The sequence below is a fragment of the Lutra lutra genome, chromosome 7 (genome assembly GCF_902655055.1).
Source record: "Lutra lutra chromosome 7, mLutLut1.2, whole genome shotgun sequence".
Classification (NCBI taxonomy): Eukaryota; Metazoa; Chordata; class Mammalia; order Carnivora; family Mustelidae; genus Lutra; species Lutra lutra.
The window spans coordinates 127,440,141-127,459,492 of record NC_062284.1 but is presented as its reverse complement, the minus strand read 5'-3'; the positions used below and the strand labels follow the sequence as shown (position 1 = coordinate 127,459,492).

Genomic DNA, 19,352 nt, shown 5'->3' with positions numbered 1-19,352 from the left:
AAATAAATCGAAAATGTATGGAAGTGGATAGAGTATAGTGCGTTCTTGTTTCTAATAAAACAGGCCTCCCATGTTAAACCTCTTTGTACACGCTATCTGGCTATGTGGAAAGAGAGGAAAGCCACACTGACTGAACATGATGACGTCCAGGCATTTTCTTAGATGATTAGAAATATTAATCTTATTTACTTCTCACCACAACTTTTCAAGGGAAATCTTATCATCCTCATTCCATAGATTTAGAAACTGGCTCTTGTTGAGAGTATATGATTTGCCTTTGGTCACAACAAGGTTTCAGACCCCAAGTACAGTACTCTTTTCACATTTCCATAATACCTTTCTTTTTAATCTTATAGACAATAGGCCTGCCTATTGCTGAGAATACCAGTCTGATTTATGACCACAAAGGAAAATCATGTGTAGTCCCTAGGAGCCCCATATTCTTTTTTATTTGTCGTTCCGTAATACACCAAATATAAATTCTTAATGAATTATTCCTGGTTCCAATGAATTATTGCACTGAGTATATTATATCCAACCAATTGGTTTGCTTGTTGATCAAGTTTACCCAGTAGATAAAATGGAAAAAAATATCAACCACTTGTTTTAAACTGATGTAGTTCAAACAATTGCCTAAAGTGTTCCCCAATTGATATTAATTACACACTTAATACTACCCTGAAATTTTAATTTCTACATTATAGGTTAGAAACAAAACATGAAACAAACAAATGATTCAGGTTGAATGTAGAGACCATCACTTAATGAAAGAAAAATTCTAGAATTATAAATTAACAAAACAAAAGGGTTTTTTAAAAAGTCAGCAAGTAGTCAGGAAAGTTCAGACTGGATTAATATAGATCAGCAAGATGCTAAAGATTCCAATATGTGCAGCAAGATTAATATTTACAGAAAAAAATAAGTAAAATGATTAGATATTTTTGAGAAATAAAATTGCTTCTAGCCATCAGGAAAATGGTTTTTCTTGGAAAGTTTTAGTGACTGAAATGAGGGACAAATGGGATTTCTGGGGACTCAATGACGTTCTGTTGTTTGATCTCAATACTGGCTAAATGTGATGCTCAGTTTGTGTATTTTCTGTTTGTATATCACAGTTCAATAAACATTTCTCAGAAATGACTTCTAGCAGTGAGGATAAAAAACACCCTGACTGGTTTTTAATGATGTTTTTTGCATCTTTGCACTATAGAATTTTTTTTTTTTTTCAAAAGAAAAACAAAACAAAACACAAACAAGAGTCATGAGAATAGTTTATATAGGGGATATCTATTCATTTGCAAAAGAAAAGGACAAAAGAGAGGCACCTGGGTGGCTCAGCTGGTTGGGCATCTCCCTTTAGCTCAGGTAGTGATTCCAGGGTCCTGGGATTAAACCCAGCAGGAAGTCTCCTGCTTGGCAGGCACTCTGCTTCTCCCCCTCCCACTGCCCTTCCCCCACCCCACCCTGCTCATGCTCACTCTTTCCCTCTTGTGTGCTAACTTTCTTTCAAATAAATAAATGAAATCTTAAAGAAAAGAAAAGAAAAGGAATGGAAAGAAAAGAATAGATAAGAAAAGTAAAGAAAAGAAAAAAGAAAAGAAAAAGGCAAAAGAAAATCTCTTAAACTCATTCCACTAAAGGAAAAAAGATGAGTTCCTCTTAGTATTCTGTAAGTATTTGATCTGGGTATGAAGAGGTGATCTAAAGTCCTCAGGCACAACAGAACCCAATCAACTCCCCTTTCTTCTCACAACGCATATGCCCACATGCACAAATACACTCACAAACACATGCATGCACTCCAGACCATGTAAACCACCCCTGAAAATAAGTCTCTGATCTATAAAGAGTTACTATTGAGCAGGACTCAGATACTTACATTTCTAAGGGTCAACTTTAGGATGATTTTAATTGGTATCAAATCTGACAAGCCAAGAATGTGTTGTAGGGCCATTGCTGATCCATGAAACTTATTTTTAAAGTTGATTATTTGAATCCCCAATTCTATTGAAAGCCTATTAGAAGATAATTTTAAGATAGCACACTTAATTTCAACAGAAGCTAGTAGTTCTCTAACTTTAGAATTCATAAGGATTATCTGGAACATTTGTTGACCACATGACTTGTAATCTTTATGTCAGAGACCTTGATTGAGTAGATCTGTAGGGTGCATCCCAGAAGTCTATGTTTTCCAGAAGAATGCCAGGTAATTCTGAAACAGATAATCAGCACACCAGACCTTGAGAAACACTGCCACTATTAGAACCTCACTTATTCATTTCCTGACATACTCTGCATCGGATTCAGAGAGATCACAATACAAGCAGGGTGCATGGACCTGAATAACCAGATGGTTTTCATCCTGGAAATCTAACAATTGATGATTTAACACCACACTAGAGTAAAACAAGGGAGAAAAGCACAACAGGACAGGTGACTTCACCATGTTCTCTTAGTAAGTGTGACAAGATGTACCCTGGCTAAAGTACTGTGCATTTGTAAAATTTGTTCCAGTACTTTCACAAGCCTTCATCCTATGAGACACAAAAGCTTATGTGAGAGAAAAGGGCTCAACTCAGAAAACTTTTATGACACCCTGACCCATGGTTAGCTAACACCTAACAAAGACTTTGGCTAGCTAGCAGGCAAACCCTCCATTTGAAGACAAGTTCCATCCATGGAAGCTGGAACTCAACCTGTCACAGCAAGTATACCAGCATTACATCTGGACTGTCATGGGCTGTCAGTCACAGGATGGCTTACTAATTTTCTGCAACCCAGAACTTCATCAAGCTAGAAGCAACAGCTACCTTGTTTACCCTCATTCTTAGGTAATATTCCTCTGCATTATCATTTTGATCACTAATGTGCTTGCATTGACAAGAGCCAAAGAAAATTAAAATGCAACCCAGAAACAACAGAAATGTGTCATCCTGGAACGGACATGTGGTCTGTCCAACCTAGGCACCTGCTTCTCATGATGAGTAATGCCAGATGTTTCAGGGAAAGATATAAGTCTCTATTACACATGTGCTTTATGCAATTGTGCAATGATACATCACAAGGGAGTTTTCTTTTTCTGACCCTGGGTTAAGCATCAGTTGCAGCCCAATATTTCAAGACATCAGTCCTTGAACTCATTACCCCTACATCCTTTACAGCACTCTCTTAAGAAAGAAAAGAAAAGAAAAAAGAATATTTGTTCAATATGTTTTCTCATCAACTCTGGACCAAGGCAATTATACTTGTAGACAACACTTTCTGGTTTCCATTAAGGAGATGGCTGGATATTTGATATAAGGACAATATTTGTTGGATATAGTAGGTAAATGAGAACTAGCTCACATTTGCAAATAGCTTGGAGAAAAAAAATCACTATGCTGATAATGTTCAAATTTGGTATTAGGAAAACCTTCCAGAATCTTTATAGCTTACAGCATAATTTGAGTAAAATGACAAAAAAAAAAAAAAAAAAAAGCCAAAAACAACTAGGAACAATGGCAAGAATTATAAACACTAACAATTTCTCTTTCATTATATACTCTTTAAAAAATTCAATAAGAAACATAACAACAGTATGGCTTATTCATTTGTTGAACGGATATTTATAGAGTACATTCTCTATTCAAGGAAGTTAAGGACTAGGAAAGGACTAGGAAAGTAGTCATGGGTTTTACCCTTATATAGTCCAAGAGAGGAAATGGACAATTGTTAGAGAAATAAATAGATAATATAATGCCAAATTGAGATACATGCTATAAATGAAACCAGCATGGTTATAATAGAGAAAAACTGGAGAAACTTCCTTAGAGTGGTCAAGTACATTTTCTCCAAAGAAAATGTACATCTGTACATTTTCTCCAAAGAAAATGTACATCTGTACATTTTCTCCAAAGAAAATGTACATCTGTACATTTTCTCCAAAGAAAATGTACATCTGTACATTTCAAAGCTGAAATGAAAGGTTAAGAAGATTTAAGATCATGCCAAGAGCAGCAGGGAAGTATTCAGAGTAAAGGAAACAATGAGGCAAGTCCTACAGGTAAAACCAAGCACGCTGTGGTCTAAGAACTGAAAGGAAGGGGAAGTTCAGTGTAAATAGTAGTTAGTAAGAACCAGATCTTGTAGGACTTTGTAGGTTATTGTCTAGAGTTAGAACTTTATAAGTGAGATGGGAAACCATTAAAGAACTCCAAGTAGCAAAATGGTATAAACATATTTATGTTGTTTAAAGATCACACTGGGGGCGCCTGGGTGGCTCAGTGGGTTAAGCCGCTGCCTTCGGCTCAGGTCATGATCCCAGGTCCTGGGTTCGAGCCCCACATCAGGCTTTCTGCTCAGCAGGGAGCCTGCTTCCTCCTCTCTCTCTGCCTGCCTCTCTGCCTACTTGTGATTTCTCTCTGTCAAATAAATAAATAAAATCTTTAAAAAAAAATAAAGATCACACTGGATACAGGGGGAGAATGTAATGGAGGAGACAGAGTGTGGGGAGGTCTGTTCGAGCACTGATTCTCTAACTTTAAAGTAGACAGGAATATCTGGTGATCTGGTTAAGATGCAGAGTCTGACCTGCAAGCCGAGGGTGGGGTATGAGATTCTGCATTTCTTTTTTTTTTAAGATTTTATTTATTTATTTGACAGACAGAGATCACAGGTAGGCAGAGAGGCAGGCAGAGAGAGAGGAGGAAGCAGGCTCCCCGCTGAGCAGAGAGCCCGATCCCAGGACCCTGAGAGCACGACCTGAGCCAAAGGCAGAGGCTTTAACCCACTAAGCCACCCAGGTGCCCCAAGATTCTGCATTTCTAACAAGCTCCCAAGTGACGCTGACACTACTGGTCCATGGACCACACTCTCTATAGTAAAGCATGAGACTACTTTCACCACAGTCCACACTTTTGTCTCTTTCAAGAAGGTGGCTTGAGTTAGGATGGAAAATGTGGTATTGGTGGAAATTTGACAGATTTGAGATATGTTTGGGAGTTATAACTACCAGATTTGCTATAGCATTCTTCTTTACATCATAGCAGTGTAGAATTAAGAAGACCTCTGAAACCAAAATTTATGCAACTAAAAGGGGATCCAGAAGTCTCAACACTGCTTATGGTTTGAGCTAACAGCTGAGGAATTAGGCAGAGACGGAAACATTGAATGATAGGCTAGAGCTTAGCTTGGGGAATATCAGAGGGGGTTGAAGGAGTGGTAGGTGGGATAAAGCTGTTGCCTGGGGCTCAGTCTGATAGGCAGGGAGTTATTAACAGTGGATCAGTGAGAGAAGATGACGACAGATGCACAAGAAAGAACCAATAACCTCAAACTCAGGAACTTTGTTCTGCCACATTTTAGCTCTGTGTCTCTGGGAAAAAACAAAACAACCCTCTCCACCAAAAAGCACCAGTCTTATATCTATTTCTTCATTTAATAAAATATGATACAATGAGATCATGGCCATGAAAACATTCAGCACGGCACCTATCATAATGAGAAGGTATTAATAAATACCAAGCGAATTATACTCATGTGTTTCCATGGACGACCAGTTCTGCTTCTTCTGAAGACATAAAAAGAAAATTGCTCATGTAGCTATAGGAGGGAGTGATTTCATATCATGGAGGGTGTCCACATGCAACCCATGTTATTTCTATTCTCATAAAGATGCTGACAATGAAGTTGGAAAGCCTTTTCTTAGAAGCAACGAATAAGTATCACCTTTGAATTAAAAAATAGTCCACACTTCTGGAAATGCTTCAGAGGAAATTTCCAAATAAATATAATATTGTTAATACAGAACTTAAAGAGCTTATCCAGTCCCTTCACCATACCTGAAAGCATCCCAAAGATGTAGCCAACTCTTATGTTATCAAAACTCGTAGGAAGAGATTGGCAACACTGAGGCTGGCTTTTTTTTTTTTTTTTTTTAGATTTTATTTATTTATTTGACAGAGAGAGAGCACACATGCAGAGGGGGAAGATGGCTTCCCACTGAGCAGAGAGCCCGACACGGGACTCGATCCCAAGACCCCAGGATCATGGCCTGAGCTAAAGGCAGATGCTTAATTGACTGAGCCACCCAGGTGTCCCTGGTTCCTGGCACTTTCAGGTTCCCAAGCAATGGCCATCAAGATTTTTTCCTTGATTCTATATCAGTCCTCTACTGTTGTTCGTTATACTACTTGTACTAAGAATAAGGCTTGCTGACTTTATCTTTACCGGTTAAATTTAATGTCATTCATCTTGACTACACTTGCAGAGGGAATAGAAAAATACCTGGTCACTGTACTCTATTACTCAGATCTGTTGTGAAGTTAGACTGACCTCTTTTGTAATTAACAACAAATATTTGCGTCCAAGCAAAGTGCCAAAAGTCTTCCCAAAGCTGTTTGATCTCTCAGTGGGTAAAACATGACCCCTATACACATACTTTGCATCATTAATGCATGGTGATGATAGTTTTCCCGGTGATACAAAGGCAAACAGTCTTTTCAAATGACAAATATAAAACAATTAGCTTCTTTATAATCTTTAAAGTTATGGGCTTACTGCCTATGTTCTCCTCTAGGATTCTGATGGATTCCTGTCTCATGTTGAGGTTTTTTATCCACTTTGAGTTTATCTTTGGGTATGGTGTAAGAGAATGGTCGAGTTTCATTCTTCTACATATAGCTGTCCAGTTTTCCCAGCACCATTTATTGAAGAGACTATCTTTTTTCCACTGTATATTTTTTCCTGTTTTGTCGAGGATTATTTGACCATAGAGTTGAGGGTCCATATTTGGGTTCTCTACTCTGTTCCACTGGTCTATGTGTCTGTTTTTATGCCAGTACCATGCTCTCTTGGTGATCACAGCTTTGTAGTAAAGCTTGAAATCAGGTAATGTGATGTCCTTAGTTTTATTTTTGTTTTTCAACATTTCCTTAGAGATTCGGGGTCTCTTCTGGTTCCATACAAATTTCTGGATTATTTGCTCCAGCTCTTTGAAAAATACCAGTGGAATTTTGATTGGAATGGCATTAAAAGTATAGATTGCTCTAGGCAGTACAGACATTTTAACAATGTTTATTCTTCTAATCCAAGAGCATGGAATGATCTTCCATCTTTTTGTGTCTTCTTCAATTTCTTTCATGAATGTTCTGCCACAGCAACTTCTTTCAAGATATGTCTCCAGGGCGCCTGGGTGGCTCAGTGGGTTGGGCCGCTGCCTTCGGCTCAGGTCATGATCTCAGGGTCCTGGGATTGAGTCCCACATCGGGTTCTCTGCTCAGCGGAGATCCTGCTTCCCTCTCTCTCTCTCTGCCTGCCTCTCCATCTACTTGTGATCTCTCTCTGTCAAATAAATAAATAAAATCTAAAAAAAAAAAAAAAAAAGATATGTCTCCAAAGGCAAAGGAAAAAAAAGTGAAAATAAACTTTTGGGACTTCATCAAAATCAAAAGCTTCTGCACAACAAAGGAAACAGTCAACAAAATAAAGAGGCAACCCACGGAATGGGAGAAGATATTTGCAAATGACAGTACAGACAAAAGGTTGATATCCAGGATCTATAAAGAACTCCTCCAACTCAACACACACAAAACAGATAATCATATCAAAAAATGGGCAGAAGATATGAACAAACACTTCTCCAATGAAGACATACAAATGGCTATCAGACGCATGAAAAAATGTTCATCATCACTAGCCATCAGGGAGATTCAAATTAAAACCACATTGAGATATCACCTTACACCAGTTAGAATGGCCAAAATTAGCAAGACAGGAAACAACATGTGTTGGAGGGGGTGTGGAGAAAGGGGAACCCTCTTACACTGTTGGTGCGAATGCAAATTGGTGCAGCCACTTGGAGAACAGTGTGGAGATTCCTCAAGAATTTAAAAATAGAGCTTCCCTATGACCCTGCAATTACACTACTGGGTATTTACCCCAAAGATACAGATGCAGTAAAAAGAAAGGCCATCTGTACCCCAAAGTTTATAGCAGCAATGGCCACGGTCGACAAACTGTGGAAAAGAACCAAGATGCCCTTCAACGGACGAATGGATAAGGAAGATGTGGTCCATATACACTATGGAGTATTATGCCTCCATCAGAGAGGATGAATACCCAACTTTTGTAGCAACATGGACGGGACTGGAAGAGATTATGCTGAGTGAAATAAGTCAAGCAGAGAGAGTCAATTATCATATGATTTCACTTATTTGTGGAGCATAACAAATAGCATGGAGGAAAAGGGTCGTTAGAGAGGAGAAGGGAGTTGGGGAAAATTGAAAGGGGAGGTGAACCATGAAGACTATGGACTCTGAAAAACAATCTGAGGGGTTTGAAGCAGCTGGGGGTGGGAGGTTGGGGGAACCAGATGGTGGGTATCAGAGAGGGCACAGATTGCATGGAGCACTGGGTGTGGTGCAAAAACAAGGAATACTGTTATGCTGAAAATTAAAAAAAATAAAAAATTTAATAAATAAATACATAAATAAATAAAGTGACAGGCTTTATGGCTCTCTCAGGATAGGGACAAATTTACAGAGTACAATTTGAATACCTTTATGAATCTATTTACTTGTTGAACCCTATGCCTGAAATAAACAAGGAGGGATCTTCTCCCAAAACCCACTGCATCTACCCCAGGCAAGGCAGGTGTAGTCTCAGTGCCCACATTCCTTTTTTTTCTCTGCACTAGAATAATTCTCAGATTCTGAAAGAGGGCCTCTGAAATTTCCATGGACAATCTACTCTAGTAGAAAAGGAGTGATACTTTTGCTCATTATCATTGTGCATGCTCTCTTAGGCAACATTTAGGACCATGTCCAAAATGTCACATACAACTCTAGCCCTCTATGAGAACTTCTCACAAAACATTTCTAAGTCAATTCCTCAATTGCACAGAACCTCTCCAACTCAGAGGAAACATCCATACATTTCCCACTCCTGCAAGACATCATTATCCACTCCACTCAAAACCAGGGCAACATCAAGGAACTAAATATTCCAACCATACAAACTTCTGAATCCTATAAACCACTCTTTCCCTTCACTTGGTCTCATAATAAATAATACCAAGTTTTCGGGTTTCAGAGTTGAAAAATTTTTCAAGAACTTAACAGTAAGGCAATTATCTCTCACCTGTATTTCTGAAATGACCTTGATCAGGCTCTCACTACCTCCAATTCACCTCCCTTAAATCTATCCTACACTGACCCCAAAGGAGATTTCCAAGGTGCAGATTGGATCATGGTGCTCAGACAATGGAAGAGCTTGTATTTAACATATTAAACCCATCGACATTATTGTCTGACTCTCTCACTAAACTGTAAAACCTTTAAGACAAGGAACAAATTGTATTCAGCCCATTAATCCTACAAGCTAACACCAGGCATGGCTTTTAACAGATTCTTCATAATGCTTACTTAATGAGTAAATGTTAGTTCTTCAGAATCACAGATTTCAAAAAATGGAGATCAAGGAAGAAAGTGGGGGAAAAAACAGTAAATGGCAAAGATGTCAAACTACAGACTTTCTCTTGTGTCTCCCTTTTGTTCCCCAGAGTAGTTACAGTAATATCTGAAGTAAATACTTTATATCAGAACCTCCTGCTACATCCAGAGCTTCTGAGATCACCATCATTTCCCAAGTGATATGCAAGGAAGTCATACTTTACACCAACACATTATTACTGAAACAAAGCAAAGCTGTCTTCTAAGTTTTAAGTAGAATGGAATGGAATGATGTTTTCTTAACCCAGTTTCACCAAAATGGATTTTAGTACATATCCTCCAGTGATGATATCTCAATATCATCTACCTGTCTATGCCTAGCACACACACTCACTCATACAGGTTTTTGATACAACAAATCTTACTTAGATATATGGGGGATAAATCTTACTCACCCTTAACTACCATTCCTCCTCAGCTCCCCTAACTGCATTATAATCATAGTCATTACTGCCTTAATGATAGTAATAATGCTTTGTGCTTCTACAGCACTTCTCAGATGATCTCAAAGCATGACTGCATTGTGACTGTAAAAATTAAGAACGTTTGCCTCCTCTGGAGATGGTGTTTATAATAAGGGCAAGAACTCACAGACTTGTCTGACACCCACAAGTCAAAATTATGAGGAGGCTTGCACAGATTTGTTTCTTTTATTCAGTTAGGAAAGGGTGATTTTATGGACACAGGTCAAAACAAGTCTCTAGAGGAGCCCATCAAAGAAGGAAGACCTATTTCTTATCCAACACTCTCTGACCTTATCAAATACATTTTATACTGAGAAGGAGGACAAGAAAATTTAATGTTTCCATAGTTTAAATCTGCAAAGTGCCTTTCAAGTCAAGACAACAAATTGACCAGCTGCCCTATGTAGTCTTTTTCTTTGGTCTCAAGCCAAACCTCTGTATGACTCAAACTTCTTGTCCCCATTTCATGTGACAATTTCACCGTGCCCCAACTATTTCACTACAAGTTCTATATGGTCATTATTATAATTACATTCCCATGATCCCAGGAAATCCCTTAGAAATTCTAGAAAACATAAGGAACCCAAATTCACCCTTCATGAAGACCAACCATTTATGAGAAGTGTCGTAGGTCATGAGAGGCTAAGATATTTCTACCCTAGTCTAAGGCTTTCTTTAGGAGTTACCATGTACCCATGTAGTGCCAGGATAAGGCAAAACACTGGGAACAATATGTAGAGATTTCGTCTCTACCTTTGAGGAGCTCATATTCTTTGTAGACTAGAGATCATGAGAAGTGATAATTTGTCCTGTTTCCATACCATGACTGCCCCAGGAAGTTTATTCTCTACATGGCAGCAGAAAGATGAATTTAAAATACAAATGAGATCCTACTGCTCACCTGCTCAAAACCCTTTGATAGTTTCTCAGCACACTTAGAATGATATCTAAATTCTAATCATAACTTACACAGGGCTCCCTGGATCTCTTGCTGCCTGCTTGTTTCTCTAGTCTCATTCTTTTCCCTGTGAACCTTCCAACTTAAGATGTACTCACTTCCTTTCTGCTTCTCTAAAAATCTAAGTATAATCACCTCCAGACTTCCACACTTGCTGCTCCATTTTCTTATAGCACTAGTCTAGAAGTGTTGTATGTCATCATATGACTTGTCCCCTTATTTTTTTTTAATATTTTATTTATTTGACAGAGAGAGAGATCACAAGTAGGCAGAGAGAGAGGAGGAAGCAGGTTCCCTGCTGAGCAGAGAGCCCAATGTGGGGCTCAATCCCAGAACCCTGAGACCATGACCTGAGCCGAAGGCAGAGGTTTTAACCCACTGAGCCACCCAGGCGCCCCTTGTTCCCTCAATTTATTCAGCTCTCCCCTACAGCCTCAACTTCTCAGAGAAACCTTCCTTGACCACTTCCTCTAACATGGCTATTCCAGTCTGTGATAGGTCAACTCTATCTTTTTAGCCTACTTTATATTTACTCACCATACTTCCCCTATCTGGCATTGTAATATGTATGTTCATGTGGTTGATTGCTCACCATTGGTCCTGTCCACCAGAATGTAAGCTTCATATGGGCAAGGATTTTGTTGTGTTCATTACTGTAACCCAAGCCCCTAGAATAACACTCTGCCTATAGTGTCTGCTCAACAAATATTTCTTGATAAGTAAATAGTGGAAAAGTTCTCTATAACCACATTTCACCTAATAATACCACTGGATCACCTATTTGTTCCTAATACCCTTGGGATTCTTTCAGGTCTTCAAGATGGGAAAAGGAAGGGAATGAATCTTTACCTGTTAAACCCAGACACACTAGTGTGGGCTGCAAGTAGTATCTATTTGCCCACAGTCATCCTTTACTGCCCATAATCCCAGGTCTCTCTCTCCTTTACACATTAGGTGCTATAATTATGATTTTATTACTGGAGACTGGCTGTCCAGTCATCAGGAAGCATCCTTCATTGATGTGTGTTGCCCCATTGACATAGATAGGCCCGATAACTGTGTCTCTTTTTCTACATCTATTTCTGTTTCCTTTGAGCAGGCTTAAACTTGATGCATTCACATACCCCAAGAAATTTCTTCCAGAGAGCAATAACAGGAACTGGATTGTTTTCATAAAGCTTCATGTCTATCTTGTTAGCCCCCAGGGGTTAATTTTTTTTATCTTGCTTTCTTATGAGGTATTTCAAACTATCAAAACAAGTGTGTGCAACAAAAAAGCTACTTGGTTGGATTCACCAAGAGCCTGGATTCCTATCTATAAACACACACACACAATTATGTGTGCAAAATGTTAATAACCAAAATGCAAAGGCACAAAATGTCAAGCCTATCAAAATGAGCACACAAATCATGAGATATACCACACTGGTGCTTTTAAGTTCTGATAGGTTCAAATAAGTCTTGGAACTTAGTTTAATGTCTCATTCATAATTGTCCCTACTTCTGTATAAAGCTATCTCCCCAACAAGGATCACTCCCTTCTTTCCACCCCAATGTCCAATAAGGATATTGGTTCCCATTGCCCACCGGAAGCACTCTGTGGCATATGAGAAAACAGGCTGATGGCATTGTTTTTATAGGTCTTTTTTGCTTTAACAATCACTTAACAGTCAGGTTGATCTCATTGGCTGACAACAATACTAATTCAGAAAATGTGGTTTCTAATCACAAGGGATAAGCCTTGTTTTCTCAGCAGTATTTCATGCCATCACCTGTCTTTCTAGAAAGTGAGGTAAAACACTGCAGTCTTATCAAAATGTTGAAGAAGTCATGCTGGTTTTCTTTTAACACTGTATTGGGCTGAGCTAAAGAGAATATCAAAAACTGTTTTTCCTTTTCTGAACCTAAAATTGAACCAGAGCCATGTAGTCACACATCCATCTGTTCATCCATTCACTTATCCCTTCTAATGTGCACTAAACATCTACTCCAGGGCAGGCTCTGCTAGAACTAGAACTGTAAGTATTAACAAGACACAGCCCTTGCTCTAAATCAATTATCTACCTTCAACAAAAGTTTTTGTCTTCAACAATAGCAATAGCTTTTATATCCAAACATATATAGCCTGTGGAGCTTTACATCTACTAATTTTCCTTTCATGACTCTCTACCAAAGCTTTAACTGAATCCATGCTGCATATCTGTGATGTTGGGATTCTCATGCTTCCTTGACTGTTTATGCACAGTCTAAAATTTACAAAGTACTTTTCACATATAGCATTTCAATTAATCCTCATAACAATCTGTGAATTAGATGTCATAAACCTCATTTTTTTATTATTTTAAACTTTCATTTTAATCACCCAGTACTCATCACAAGTGCACTCCTTAATCCCCATCACCTATTTGACCCATCTCAACCCAGCTCACTTCCCCTCTGGTAACTACCAGTTTGCTCTCTATAGTTAAGAGACTGTTTCTTGGTTTGCCTATTTTTTCCCCTTTGCTCCTCTGTTTTGTTTCTTAAATTTCACCTATGTGAAATCATATGATATTTGCCTTTCTCCGATTTGTTTCACTTAACATAATCTCTCTAGCTCCAACCTTGTTGCAAATGGCAAGATTTCATTCTTCACAGCTGAATAATATTCCATTGTTATTTCATGAACATCATTTTATAGAAGCAGGAGCAGAACCTCAGGAATGTTGTGTCACTTGCCCAGGGTTACACATGGTCTTCAGGGTAGAAATGGACATTTCTGACTCCATATAACTCTAATGTGGCTTCCAGTTATCAACTATATCACCTCCTTTTAGTCTTCTTTTGTTGCATACTCCCTTAGCAAATATTTCTTAAGTGTGAACTATGTGCAAAATATTTGCTAAGCAGGAGTATTCAATCCTTGCCAGGCTGGTCAATTTCTTTAGTTCCAAAGTTGATCAAGTTGTTTATCTCTGTGTTCCCTGAATCTAGAGCTAGTTTCCTCTGCAATTTCTAGACAAATACTATAAAATATCATGCAGAATCTGACTTCTTAAGTAAATGTCCATTTCAGCTCCATTTCAGAAAGGGTCAAAGCTTTTATCCATAAGTCATATCATTTTTTTAAGTTCTTATTTTACATGGTAGTTTTTAACTATAGTACATTTTCCCCTTGCCCCACCTAGAGAGAAATCTAAGTGGATTAGAGGAGAAAGGGGTAAGTCAAGTCAAAATTCTTCTGTTGTACTTGAGAAACACAAGTGGATGAGCAGCTAGATGTGCCAGAGCCCATGGCAAGTGTAAATGGGAGGCCATGAATATAGATGACTACACCAAAGCTCAGGTTCCATAGATAGTTCTGTAATTTCTGCCACTTTTTAACCAGAACCATTTCTCTCATTACTCTCATCTCACACTTGCTGCTTGTTGAGCTACTTTAAAACCTAATTCAGAAAGATGGCCCTTAAGAAAGAAAGATGTGAAATCAAAAGCAGATGCTTTAATGTACTGGGGTCATGTCTGGGTCTGGAAATGGAAACAGGGACAGCAGGTTTTTATATTCTCTTGAGCAAATCCCAGAACATTCTTTAAAATGAAGCAGTCAAAAAATATAAATATTTCCATTAGTCAAAGGATACCAGACCAAGGTTTGTCAAATCATGGACCACAAGAACTTCTCCAAGTGGAGAGGTTTACATGAATACTGAGGCACTCATCATTACCAAGAACTTTTGTGGGATCTATGCACCCTTCTGTGTTATTTTCCAGATTTGATGGCACAGGATGTGAAAGAAAACAAGAATTGGAGGACAAAAGCACTGAAAGGAAATGGGTGGGGAAAATGAAAAGAAAGGAGAGAGGGTGGATGGCATAAAAAATAAAAATATTTAAAAAAAAGATTTTATTTATTTGAGAAAAAGAGAGAGAGAGAGAGAGAGAGAGAGTGTGTGTGTGTGTGTGTGTGTGAGAGAGAGAATGGGGGGAGGAGCAAAGGAGCAGGAAATGGGAGGGGGAAAGCATCCCAAGCAGACTCTATGCTAAGCACAGAGCCTGACAAAGGGCTTTGTCTCAGGACCCTGAGATCATGACCTGAGGTGAAACCAAGAGTCAGATGTTTAACTGACTGAACCACTCAGATGACCCCAAGAGAACAAGTTTTGAAATCAGATAGGCATTAATTTAAATTCTGGCTTTTGCTTTGTGTCTGCCCAAACTGGCTCCTCTCTGTAGTGCACATAGTTATATTTACTGTAGGACAAATGTAAAGATTAAATGAGATTTTGAATGAAAAGAGCCAGCATGGTGCTTGCCAGAGCAGACCTTCAATAAAGACAGGTGGCAGTGACTTTTTTTTTTTTTTTAAGAGTAAACGATTGAAGAAAGAGAAGAAAAGATGTTCTCACTGAATGGCATGTCATTCTCAAACCAGATTTTTAAGAAATTTCTATTTCTAAAAATCTACCTGGATAGTCCAGGATCTTTTAAATGGATTATTATTTGAACTATTCTGATAATTCTATAGTATATGGATACAAAGGTAAAGCCGCCCAAAATAAAAACTGAAAAAAAAGTTTTGAGTGCACTGTTCTTCTCAGACTCACTTGTGCAGCTTTTGAAAGAAATCAAATTCCCAGGTCTGACCTCCACCTTAATTTGTTTTTAGTAGGTCTTGGGCAGGGTTTAGACATTTGCACTTTTTTTAAAGTTCCACAGGTATTCCAACACCCAAACAAGGTTGTACACTGCTATTATAAACACTACATAAAGTTGGGCACTTGGGCAATGTGAGGGTCCTCCTGCCACTATCCTAAATTAATGCAAAACATCAGTAGGGAAATAGACATTCAACACTGCAACTTTCTTTATCAGATTGAAATTGACGGAATATTTTATTTTCTGCATCTATTGGCTCAGACTTCCTCTGTGTTTGTACCCATCTATAAAATCAAGATATGCCCTTTAAGAAAGACTATGGAAACCCAGTAAACCCTTCCTCTAGAATATACTCCAAGTTTTAACCAAACCTTCATATGTTTATATAATGACACTTATAACTTAATGACATCTATTTCAAATGTATTGAGAAGCACGCTGTTGAGAATAAGGCAATGACAGTATGTAGCATGTCATGTTCTCAGGAGTGATGGCAGTAACATTATATAATTTGACATTTTGCTTCAATTTGTTTGGCTGCCTCCATCTGTGTGTGTTATCAATTGGTGTATGGAAAATGAATTACTTCACTTCTGAATGGGTTATGAGGGAATTAAAACAATCGACGCTAAATGGCTAATAATGTACCGTGTTCTAGTAGAAGACCATTCATTGTCCACTGATCCTTGTGGAGTATACTTTTCATTCAAGATTACAGCTTCTCTTAAAAAAAAAAAACATCATTTCTACCATCCCAAAAGGAAAATCATTATAAGAACACAAAGTGTTTATTCTTATAAAGTTAACCATTTTGCAAAGCTTTATTTGGAAAACCCAAATGATCTTATAATGCATTTTTTTAAAATATGTAATAGAAAAATTGTTCCAAATAAACTTTAAAATGAAATGCCAGAAACTTGGGAAAATGTACTCAGTGGCCAAGAAAACAAAAGAATGGATGGTGATGAGAATTTCACTTCTCTTTCATCAGGTTCCACTTAGCTAAGGTCAGTCATGCAACTGCAGATAAACAAACAAAGGAACTTACATTTAAACATGGCACATTCCTAACAGGACTTCTCAGCACAGGGGAGAGAGACCATCTCGGTGTTCCCTACCTCATGGAAGCACCAGCTGCTCCTCATCACTTTGGGAGCAAGTTGTGAAGAACATTAGTGACTTATAATTAAAGTGAAGAAATTCCATTCAAATGTAATCATAAAGGGAAATGACAGAGACACAAAGAAATGCAGAAATTAAAAAAAAATTAAACCCACTAAAGCCTTAAAGGCCTGAAGTGACCTCAGATTATTAAAAAAAAAAAAAAAAAAAAAAAAAGAAAAAAAAACCCAGATTGACCTTAAAAGAATTTTCCTTTTGATAGGAAAGCCACATCAACTGAGATGAATTCTGAGAAAAGAAGGCCTTGTTGGTATGAACAGATACCATTTAAATAGCTTAACAATGCAGATCAGCTGGTGAAAAAGGAAGGGTGAAGGCTCATCAATCCTCTAATTATTTACCTTCTTTAGGACAGTGGACACTTTACAAGAGTTTCCAACACTAAGGTTACTGAATATGTTTAGTCTTACCAAAAAAGTTTAAGGTAAAATCACTTTGAGATACCCTGGAGTATTTTCCATCTCTCACAAATATTTAGATATAATGGAAGTTTCTATTCAATAATGTTATTTTATTTACACTCTTTCTCTCTCTCACATTGCCTATATTCTTTCTCTCTCTCCCTCTCTCTTCTTTGAATAAAGAGAAAATGTCCAATGTCTTTTTCACTATGTTCTTAAGACATCTAAGCAGAGACACACTACTATGGTGATGAAACAGATTAATCTCTCACTGAAATAGTCCTTCATACATTTTTTAATGAAAGGATATTACAGAAACAACCTAGCTTCATGGGCGTATTAATGCAGTCAAGGGCACCATCCAAAATATTGTGGGGGCCATCAGTCGCATTAGTACAGTGTGGGTATATGGCAAAAAAAAGGGGGGGGGCTGATGAAAAAAAGGAGAGAAAAAAATGATGCATCAAAAATATTTGTACTGTTTGCTTGCCAAGTTACCAAAGTACTGGCCTCCTTTAGGTCTTGGAGACAGCTGAGACCCTTTAGCTTTAATTTATATATTCCAGACCTGAGTCACTGGCCCTAAATTCACTTGTATCACTGGGGGTAACTTTACACTCTAAACAGTTCTACTATTTGAATAGTTGGGAACCTAAAACAATATATTCAACACAGAGCTGTTAGTAAAAGTCCATTAAGATTTGCTTACTAGGGGCGCCTGTGTGGCTCAGTGGGTTAAAGCCTCTGCTTTCGGCTCAGGTCATGATCTCAGGGTTCTGGGATCGAGCCCCACATCGGGCTCTCTGCTCAGCGGGGAGCATGCTTCCTCCTCTCTCTCTCTCTGCCTGCCTCTCTGTCTACTTGTGATCTCTGTATGTCAAATAAATAAATAAAATCTTTAAAAAAAAAAGAAAGACTTGCTTACCAGATTCCATCAGCTCTCTTTGTAACAACAACACATTCATAAGCTTCACTTTCAGAAGCAACATGAAATAGAGGAAAACTGAAGAGCAATGGAGATCCCATTTGAGAAGCTCCACCACAGGCCATGTGACTTTGGAAATAAAAACATTTATTGAGAAATTAGTATTTCCCAGGCACTGTTATCAGCACCTGACATGTATTACGTATAGTCTATATAATTGCTGTAAGAATTAGATGATATTATTTTACTGATGTTGAAATAGAGTGTTTCAAATGGCTAATTACTGAAAAAGCCAATATTTGAACTCATGGTTGAGTGATGCTCTTAACCTCTATGCTGTACCATTCCTCAGCATTATTTAATTTGTTGGACTCTAATCTATGAGGAGGTAAAGATTGTAATGATTACATAATACATAAAATGTCCTTAACATTCGATAGTGTTACCCTTAAGGGGACTTCTAATTCCAGTCATGAGGAGGTAACGTCCATATTTATCCTCCCACCTTAAACAAGAAAAATAGAGGGGGATCGAGGGATGTGAAGCAATGATATTCAAACACACAACTGGCAACACAGGCCAATGGTTCCTGAGGAAAATGAAACAAAACAATCTCTACAATTTCCCCCACTTACTGCCTGCAGAGTTTCCAGGCTGCAGTACAGAAAAGGGGATCCCGGGATGCCTGGGTGGCTCAGTTGGTTAAGCAGCTGCCTTCGGCTCAGGTCATGATCCCAGCATCCTGGGATCAAGTCCCACATAGGGCTCCTTGCTCGGCGGGGAGCCTGCTTCTCCCTCTGCCTCTGCTGCCACTCTGCCTGCCTGTGCTCGCTCTCTCTCTCTCTCTGGCAAATAAATAAATAAATAAAATCTTTAAAAAAATAAAAATAAAAGGGGATCCCAAATAGAACCAGAGGTCTTTCTGACTTGAGGAGACAAGAGATTGGAGTCCAAGGAGTCTAAAAGAGCTAGAATTAGTGAGGCAGCATACCAGAGAGGGAGTTACACAGACAGCAGCCCCCAGAGATCTGAAGAGGGGGTGCCCTTGAGTTTTTGGCTGAATACTGATGTGCATGTGTGTGAAAGGAAACTATCCAAGGGTAAGGGAAGAAGAGGTGAACAATTCCTGAAACTCACACAGAGCTGAGAATAGTTCTACTCCAACCACACTGATTTAGAAAGATCTCCTTATACACAGGGAATTGAGTATGGCATTACCTTAGAAGCAGGGCTAAATTAGTCTTAGACTATAGGCTGCCTTTGGATCTGTCCTACTGAAACTTAAAAGAAAGGTTTAAA

General features: G+C 38.4%; 1 protein-coding gene across 1 annotated transcript in view; it reads right to left on the bottom strand.

Moving 5' to 3' along the window:
• The window catches only part of DIO2 (iodothyronine deiodinase 2), a 224,022-nt gene that overhangs the window by 82,627 nt on the left and 122,043 nt on the right, over nt 1-19,352 (bottom strand).